This window comes from Lepisma saccharinum, chromosome 15 (genome assembly GCF_977018435.1).
Source record: "Lepisma saccharinum chromosome 15, izLepSacc3.1, whole genome shotgun sequence".
NCBI lineage: Eukaryota > Metazoa > Arthropoda > Insecta > Zygentoma > Lepismatidae > Lepisma > Lepisma saccharinum.
The window spans coordinates 7,268,036-7,276,497 of record NC_139243.1 but is presented as its reverse complement, the minus strand read 5'-3'; positions in this window follow the sequence as shown (position 1 = coordinate 7,276,497).

Sequence of the window (8,462 nt, the reverse complement as noted above, 5' to 3'; positions counted from 1 at the left end):
TCCTTTAGGCCCATCTTAACGTTGTCCCTCCATCTTCGTCTTGACCTTCCTGCAGGTCTCTTACCATCAGGTTTCCCAACAAAAATCCCGTAAACTCTTCTTTCCTCTCCCATTCGTGCTACATGGCCTGCCCACCGAAGTCTCCTTGATTTCATTATTCTAATAATATCTGGACAGGAATACAAATAATTAATCTTCCCAAGTGTGTATCATCCATGTTGAGAGATGATGACTGCGTTTTTGACAAATGTTTTTAGTTTTTCGAGAGATTCTGTGTAATCTTCCACTATTAACCCTTTATGAAGCAGCTCTTTGCACCCCTTTTTTAAAACTCTAAGGGTAAGGGTTTTAGATAAGAGAATATTTCCCCGTATACTTTGAGGGTGAAAAATGGTCAAGTATGCCAACGCACTTTACCAGCTCTTTGCACCCCTTTTTTAAAACTCTAAGGGTAAGGGTTTTAGATAAGATAATATTTCCCCGTATACTTTGAGGGTGAAAAATGGTCAAGTATGCCAACGCACTTCAACTAATTTCATTCTTCATATTTGGCCAGGAACAGCAAAATGCCGATCCCATAAGGCATCGACATAAATATTATTTCAAATTTCATCTCAAGTTCGAGAATGTGAAAGTAAGTCTGGAGAGCAAAATTAATTATTTTTCACTGAGATGATTGCAGTTCTTTAGAAACACCCTTTCTCATTGCGTAAGTAAAAATTTTAAATTTTCTGTTGACTGGTTCTTGAGACAAAAAAAACCTATAAAATTAAACAGGCTTGAGGAAGAAAATGGCCAAATATGAACGTAGTCTGACAAAAATGTTCTAAAAAAAAGCGTTCGAAATACGCATTTTGCTATTTTATTTTCTCTTCTATTCGAATATTGACAATTTGTTTCTATGCTCAATATTGAGTGCCATTATTAGAGAAGAAGGTCTAAATATGGGCGAAGGTTTAAATATGGGTTTTGGAATTATCAGCGCTCCTGGGTGCTACAGCCTGGCAGAGGCTATGGGAACTGGTTATCTGTCAAGCACAAAGGTTGCGGTGCCAATTCGGAAGAGAAAGTGGTGGTTAGTTTCGGCCTTGGATGCTGTTAAAGAATTGCGACCTCAGAAAACTCTTTGCAGGTATGTTTTAACTCAGCGTTTTCTGAATTCTCATCTGCTTTGTATAGGTTATGATATTAGCGGTACATAAAACAAATGTGTCCTTTTATAATGTCATGATTTGTTTGTGAAATATGTACCACAGAGAGCGAAAATAAATTGAAGAAGAAAAATTGCGTGATGGTCTAAATATGGGCTATGACATGAGGTCTAATGTTGAGATCACATTTCCAACAAATATTTTGATGTTTTTCTTAATTTCGATTTTTCCCATTCCGCGTGATTTTCAAAACAACAGATTATGAAAAAAATGGATTTTATAATGATTTAGCGATAAATGAGTATTTTTTAAAGTTTTAATTGATTTTTGTAATATTGCAACTAGTAGCCCATATTTAGACCACAATTGTGAAATACATCATTTTACCATTTTCTGGAAATTGCTTTTTTAAAAAAAAACAAAATAGAGACCATCTATACTTTAGCATTCTATTACATTTAAGTATATATTTCATAGATATGCATTTTAAAGGCAGGTGCTTGATATATTAATTTATTTCCTCCGAATATGACAACATAAAAAGGGGGGCCCATATTTAGACCTTTTCCTCTACACACAGAGAGAATTGTTAATGCAAAACAACACTGTGAAAATTATGAATGTGGTGTAAATATATAACACTAAGACGTGTTTTATAATTGATATTGCAGAGTGGTTAGCACATCGCGCTGCGACGCCAAGGGTCCCGGGTTCGAATCCCGGTCGGGTATGGTTGTTTGTGAATGTCCATTTTCATCCATTTCATCATTTCATCACTCATCCCCATCTTCGCAAATTAGCCAAGAGGCACAAAACGCGAAGTAAAATAAACTAAATCAATCAATCAATTATAACGATATTATTAATCAATATTGAGATTTTTTTTTTATGTTTGGAAATGCAACTATAGTATATACCTTAACAATTACATGAACGAAATTCCGACCACTAATTACTATTTTTGACAGTTTTCGGTTTTCAAAACGCCTATGCACATTCTACATAAGCACACACACACATAAACACGTATTAAAAATTGTGTGTTGTGGAGGCCATGTAGCTGCAACTATTCAAACTCAAAATACCGCATCATTTTTTAAAAAGTCCATTAAATATCCAGGATTCGAAACCTTTTCTAGTACGATCCTCGACCCAATTCGCCTCAGAAGCAGGTTCTAACGGTACAATTCACGATGTCATTGGATGTGCATAGGAATACAAGTGACAAATATTGTAATATTTTCTTGTATCGGGTGGCGCATATTGCATCTACCAATAGAAGTTGGCAACCCTGTCGCATGTGCAGAAGTTTCCCATGCTTAGGCCAGTGTTGCCACATGAAGGGAAATTTCCCTTTTTGAAGGGAAATTTGGAGCTAATTTTAAGTGAAAAGGGAAATTCGATGAAAAATAGCGAATTTTCAGGGAAATTTTAAGACAGACTAAATATTAATTATATTAAACACTATAAAAGATTCCAGTTTTGAAAATGAGAACTTATTATTTTTTACATTTTGTCGTATACTTTGTTCTGAGAGGAAGGGTGGAATTTGGGTTGACCCACATCTGGCTACCGTTTGGGGCCGGAGATCTTTGGCCATTCACCCTTATGGGAGTGGGAGTCTGAGGGTATTGTTTATTTAAGCTTTCCCCGGTTCTCTGAATTTTGCTTCAAACACTCCACGTGCAAACCATAAAGTTATCTTTGTCGCAAACCTATCTTTACTTCAGTCTTCATTGGACACTGGCGTGATGAAGACAAGGGGTATTGGCCTCCCTAAATGCAATCTCTGTTTGTGTGTTTTGCTTTTCACTTAAGAAATCTTCAGTTTCCAACTTTAACGTAGTTTTAGCTTTCACCTTAAAACGATAAAAAAGGGTTTGGTTTAGCAATAAAATCTAAATCCTCCAAAAAAAAACCTTTAAAGTTATTGATTTATTGATTTTTATTGTTTATTGATTTGGTTTATTTTGCTTCACTTTTCTGCCACTTTTGGCTAATTGCAAAGATGGGGATGAGTGATGATATGATGAAGTTTATGAATGGACACGCACAAACAGCCATGCCCAGGCTGGGATTCGAACCCGGGACCACTGGCGTCGTAGTATTTAAAAGTTAAATTGATTAACATTTTATACATACATACGAACATGGGTCAACGATAATATTTAATTATTATTATTATTATTAATAATAATAATAATATTAATAATTCTTTAGATGAAGGGAAAAAATGGGCGAAAAAGGGAAATTTTACCCCTTGCAAAGGGAAATTGTGCTTACAGATTGTGGCAACATTGGATTAGGCAGCTGCAAGTCTCGCAAATAGTCTGCCATGGAACGTTGGCCGCTTCAGACACGAATCGTGGCGGTAGAGGCGCCAGAAAATCCGCCTCCTTCGATTTGAAGACTTCTATTTCTGCACGCTGCCATTGGCTCTATATTGTCTGACTCATCGTATCACGTGACGCTCTGGCACTGGTTGATGGCGATCCTGACTGGGCCTTCGTCGCAGTGTCTGAATCGGCCAACGTTCCATGAAGGACTAATTGCGAGACTTGCAGCTGCCTAAGCATGGGGAACTTCTGCGCATGCGAACCTGCGCTCCGACAGGGTTGCCAATTGGTAGATACAATATGCGCCACCCTATAGATTGAATCACTTGCTCAACTTTTAAAGAAACGGTAAGTTATTAATTCACAAATAACTTTCTTCAGATTAACCTGCTATTATTCTATTTACACATATTTGGTTCTTGCTTGAGATAATTTCTACGGAGGGTACTTCAAACATCTTCATTTGTATAAAGTCAAGTCAAATTTTAATGTTATACTTTATAAATTTTGCCGTACTGTTGTAACATAATTATCAGAATGTTTACAATTAATGACGTACATTGCTTGGCATTTCGTACATTATCTACCAAGCTTTATGCTTGCGAGAAATTGCTTCAAAACTCTCTTTAATATTTTCATATACTCACATGACATGGCTGTTATGCGGCAAGTCTGAACATCGAATGGGAAATTCTTGAACTCGAACTCGCATGATGTTTCCACGGTAACACTGAAAACGTATAGAAATTAAATACAAATTTACTCCGTAAAACAAGATGCTCCTACTGACACATTTCTGACGGCAGATACAGGGTGTGCAAGCGTATATAGCATAATTTAAAGTCGCAATTATATGTGGACAAAGTAATTTTCATTGAATGGCTTTAGTACCTAATTACACAAAGAAATGCCATTTACCGGTTAATGTTTGAATAAAACTCCCGGCAAATGAGGATGGCGGCGCTCCAAGAATAAAACTCCCGGCAAATGAGGGTGGCGGCGCTCCAAGAATAAAACTCCTGGCAAATGAGGATGGCGGCGCTCAAAAATAAAACTCCCGTCAAATGAGGATGGCGGCGCTCCAAGAATAAAACTCCTGGCAAATGAGGATGGCGGCGCTCCAAGAATAAAATTCCTGGCAAATGAGGATGGTGGCGCTCCAAGAATAAAACTCCTGGCAAATGAGGATGGCGGCGCTCCAAGAATAAAACTCCCAGCAAATAAGGATGGCGGCGCTCCAAGAATAAAACTCCCGGCAAATAAGGATGGCGGCGCTCCAAGAATAAAACTCATGGCAAATGTGGATGCTAGTGCGCCAAGAATAAAACTCCTGGCAAATGAGGATGCCAGTGCTCCAAGAAAGGAACTCCTGGCAAATGAGGATGGCGGCGCTCCAAGAATAAAACTCCCGGCAAATAAGGATGGCGGCGCTCCAAGAATAAAACTCATGGCAAATGTGGATGCTAGTGCGCCAAGAATAAAACTCCTGGCAAATGAGGATGCCAGTGCTCCAAGAAAGGAACTCCTGGCAAATGAGGATGGCGGCGCTCCAAGAATAAAACTCCCGGCAAATGAGGATGCTAGTGCGCCAAGAATAAAACTCCTGGCAAATGAGGATGCCAGTGCTCCAAGAAAGGAACTCCTGGCAAATGAGGATGGCGGCGCTCCAAGAATAAAACTCCCGGCAAATAAGGATGGCGGCGCTCCAAGAATAAAACTCCCGGCAAATGTGGATTCTAGTGCGCCAAGAATAAAACTCCTGGCAAATGAGGATGCCAGTGCTCCAAGAAAGGAACTCCTGGCAAATGAGGATGGCGGCGCTCCAAGAATAAAACTCCCGGCAAATAAGGATGGCGGCGCTCCAAGAATAAAACTCATGGCAAATGTGGATGCTAGTGCGCCAAGAATAAAACTCCTGGCAAATGAGGATGCCAGTGCTCCAAGAAAGGAACTCCTGGCAAATGAGGATGGCGGCGCTCCAAGAATAAAACTCCCGGCAAATGAGGATGCTAGTGCGCCAAGAATAAAACTCCTGGCAAATGAGGATGCCAGTGCTCCAAGAAAGGAACTCCTGGCAAATGAGGATGGCGGCGCTCCAAGAATAAAACTCCCGGCAAATAAGGATGGCGGCGCTCCAAGAATAAAACTCCCGGCAAATGTGGATGCTAGTGCGCCAAGAATAAAACTCCTGGCAAATGAGGATGCCAGTGCTCCAAGAAAGGAACTCCTGGCAAATGAGAATGGCGGCGCTCCAAGAATAAAACTCCCGGCAAATAAGGATGGCGGCGCTCCAAGAATAAAATTCATGGCAAATGTGGATGCTAGTGCGCCAAGAATAAAACTCCTGGCAAATGAGGATGCCAGTGCTCCAAGAAAGGAACTCCTGGCAAATGAGGATGGCGGCGCTCCAAGAATAAAACTCCCGGCAAATAAGGATGGCGGCGCTCCAAGAATAAAACTCATGGCAAATGTGGATGCTAGTGCGCCAAGAATAAAACTCCTGGCAAATGAGGATGCCAGTGCTCCAAGAAAGGAACTCCTGGCAAATGAGGATGGCGGCGCTCCAAGAATAAAACTCCCGGCAAATAAGGATGGCGGCGCTCCAAGAATAAAACTCCTGGCAAATGTGGATGCTAGTGCGCCAAGAATAAAACTCCTGGCAAATGAGGATGCCAGTGCTCCAAGAAAGGAACTCCTGGCAAATGAGGATGGCGGCGCTCCAAGAATAAAACTCCCGGCAAATAAGGATGGCGGCGCTCCAAGAATAAAACTCATGGCAAATGTGGATGCTAGTGCGCCAAGAATAAAACTCCTGGCAAATGAGGATGCCAGTGCTCCAAGAAAGGAACTCCTGGCAAATGAGGATGGCGGCGCTCCAAGAATAAAACTCCCGGCAAATGAGGATGCTAGTGCGCCAAGAATAAAACTCCTGGCAAATGAGGATGCCAGTGCTCCAAGAAAGGAACTCCTGGCAAATGAGGATGGCGGCGCTCCAAGAATAAAACTCCCGGCAAATAAGGATGGCGGCGCTCCAAGAATAAAACTCATGGCAAATGTGGATGCTAGTGCGCCAAGAATAAAACTCCTGGCAAATGAGGATGCCAGTGCTCCAAGAAAGGAACTCCTGGCAAATGAGGATGGCGGCGCTCCAAGAATAAAACTCCCGGCAAATAAGGATGGCGGCGCTCCAAGAATAAAACTCATGGCAAATGTGGATGCTAGTGCGCCAAGAATAAAACTCCTGGCAAATGAGGATGCCAGTGCTCCAAGAAAGGAACTCCTGGCAAATGAGGATGGCGGCGCTCCAAGAATAAAACTCCCGGCAAATGTGGATGCTAGTGCGCCAAGAATAAAACTCCTGGCAAATGAGGATGCCAGTGCTCCAAGAAAGGAACTCCTGGCAAATGAGAATGCCAGTGCTCCAAGAAAGGAACTCCTGGCAAATGAGGATGGCGGCGCTCCAAGAATAAAACTCCCGGCAAATAAGGATGGCGGCGCTCCAAGAATAAAACTCATGGCAAATGTGGATGCTAGTGCGCCAAGAATAAAACTCCTGGCAAATGAGGATGCCAGTGCTCCAAGAAAGGAACTCCTGGCAAATGAGGATGGCGGCGCTCCAAGAATAAAACTCCCGGCAAATGAGGATGCTAGTGCGCCAAGAATAAAACTCCTGGCAAATGAGGATGCCAGTGCTCCAAGAAAGGAACTCCTGGCAAATGAGGATGGCGGCGCTCCAAGAATAAAACTCCCGGCAAATAAGGATGGCGGCGCTCCAAGAATAAAACTCATGGCAAATGTGGATGCTAGTGCGCCAAGAATAAAACTCCTGGCAAATGAGGATGCCAGTGCTCCAAGAAAGGAACTCCTGGCAAATGAGGATGGCGGCGCTCCAAGAATAAAACTCCCGGCAAATAAGGATGGCGGCGCTCCAAGAATAAAACTCATGGCAAATGTGGATGCTAGTGCGCCAAGAATAAAACTCCTGGCAAATGAGGATGCCAGTGCTCCAAGAAAGGAACTCCTGGCAAATGAGGATGGCGGCGCTCCAAGAATAAAACTCCCGGCAAATGTGGATGCTAGTGCGCCAAGAATAAAACTCCTGGCAAATGAGGATGCCAGTGCTCCAAGAAAGGAACTCCTGGCAAATGAGAATGCCAGTGCTCCAAGAAAGGAACTCCTGGCAAATGAGGATGGCGGCGCTCCAAGAATAAAACTCCCGGCAAATAAGGATGGCGGCGCTCCAAGAATAAAACTCATGGCAAATGTGGATGCTAGTGCGCCAAGAATAAAACTCCTGGCAAATGAGGATGCCAGTGCTCCAAGAAAGGAACTCCTGGCAAATGAGGATGGCGGCGCTCCAAGAATAAAACTCCCGGCAAATGAGGATGCTAGTGCGCCAAGAATAAAACTCCTGGCAAATGAGGATGCCAGTGCTCCAAGAAAGGAACTCCTGGCAAATGAGGATGGCGGCGCTCCAAGAATAAAACTCCCGGCAAATAAGGATGGCGGCGCTCCAAGAATAAAACTCATGGCAAATGTGGATGCTAGTGCGCCAAGAATAAAACTCCTGGCAAATGAGGATGCCAGTGCTCCAAGAAAGGAACTCCTGGCAAATGAGGATGGCGGCGCTCCAAGAATAAAACTCCCGGCAAATAAGGATGGCGGCGCTCCAAGAATAAAACTCATGGCAAATGTGGATGCTAGTGCGCCAAGAATAAAACTCCTGGCAAATGAGGATGCCAGTGCTCCAAGAAAGGAACTCCTGGCAAATGAGGATGGCGGCGCTCCAAGAATAAAACTCCCGGCAAATAAGGATGGCGGCGCTCCAAGAATAAAACTCATGGCAAATGTGGATGCTAGTGCGCCAAGAATAAAACTCCTGGCAAATGAGGATGCCAGTGCTCCAAGAAAGGAACTCCTGGCAAATGAGGATGGCGGCGCTCCAAGAATAAAACTCCCGGCAAATAAGGATGGC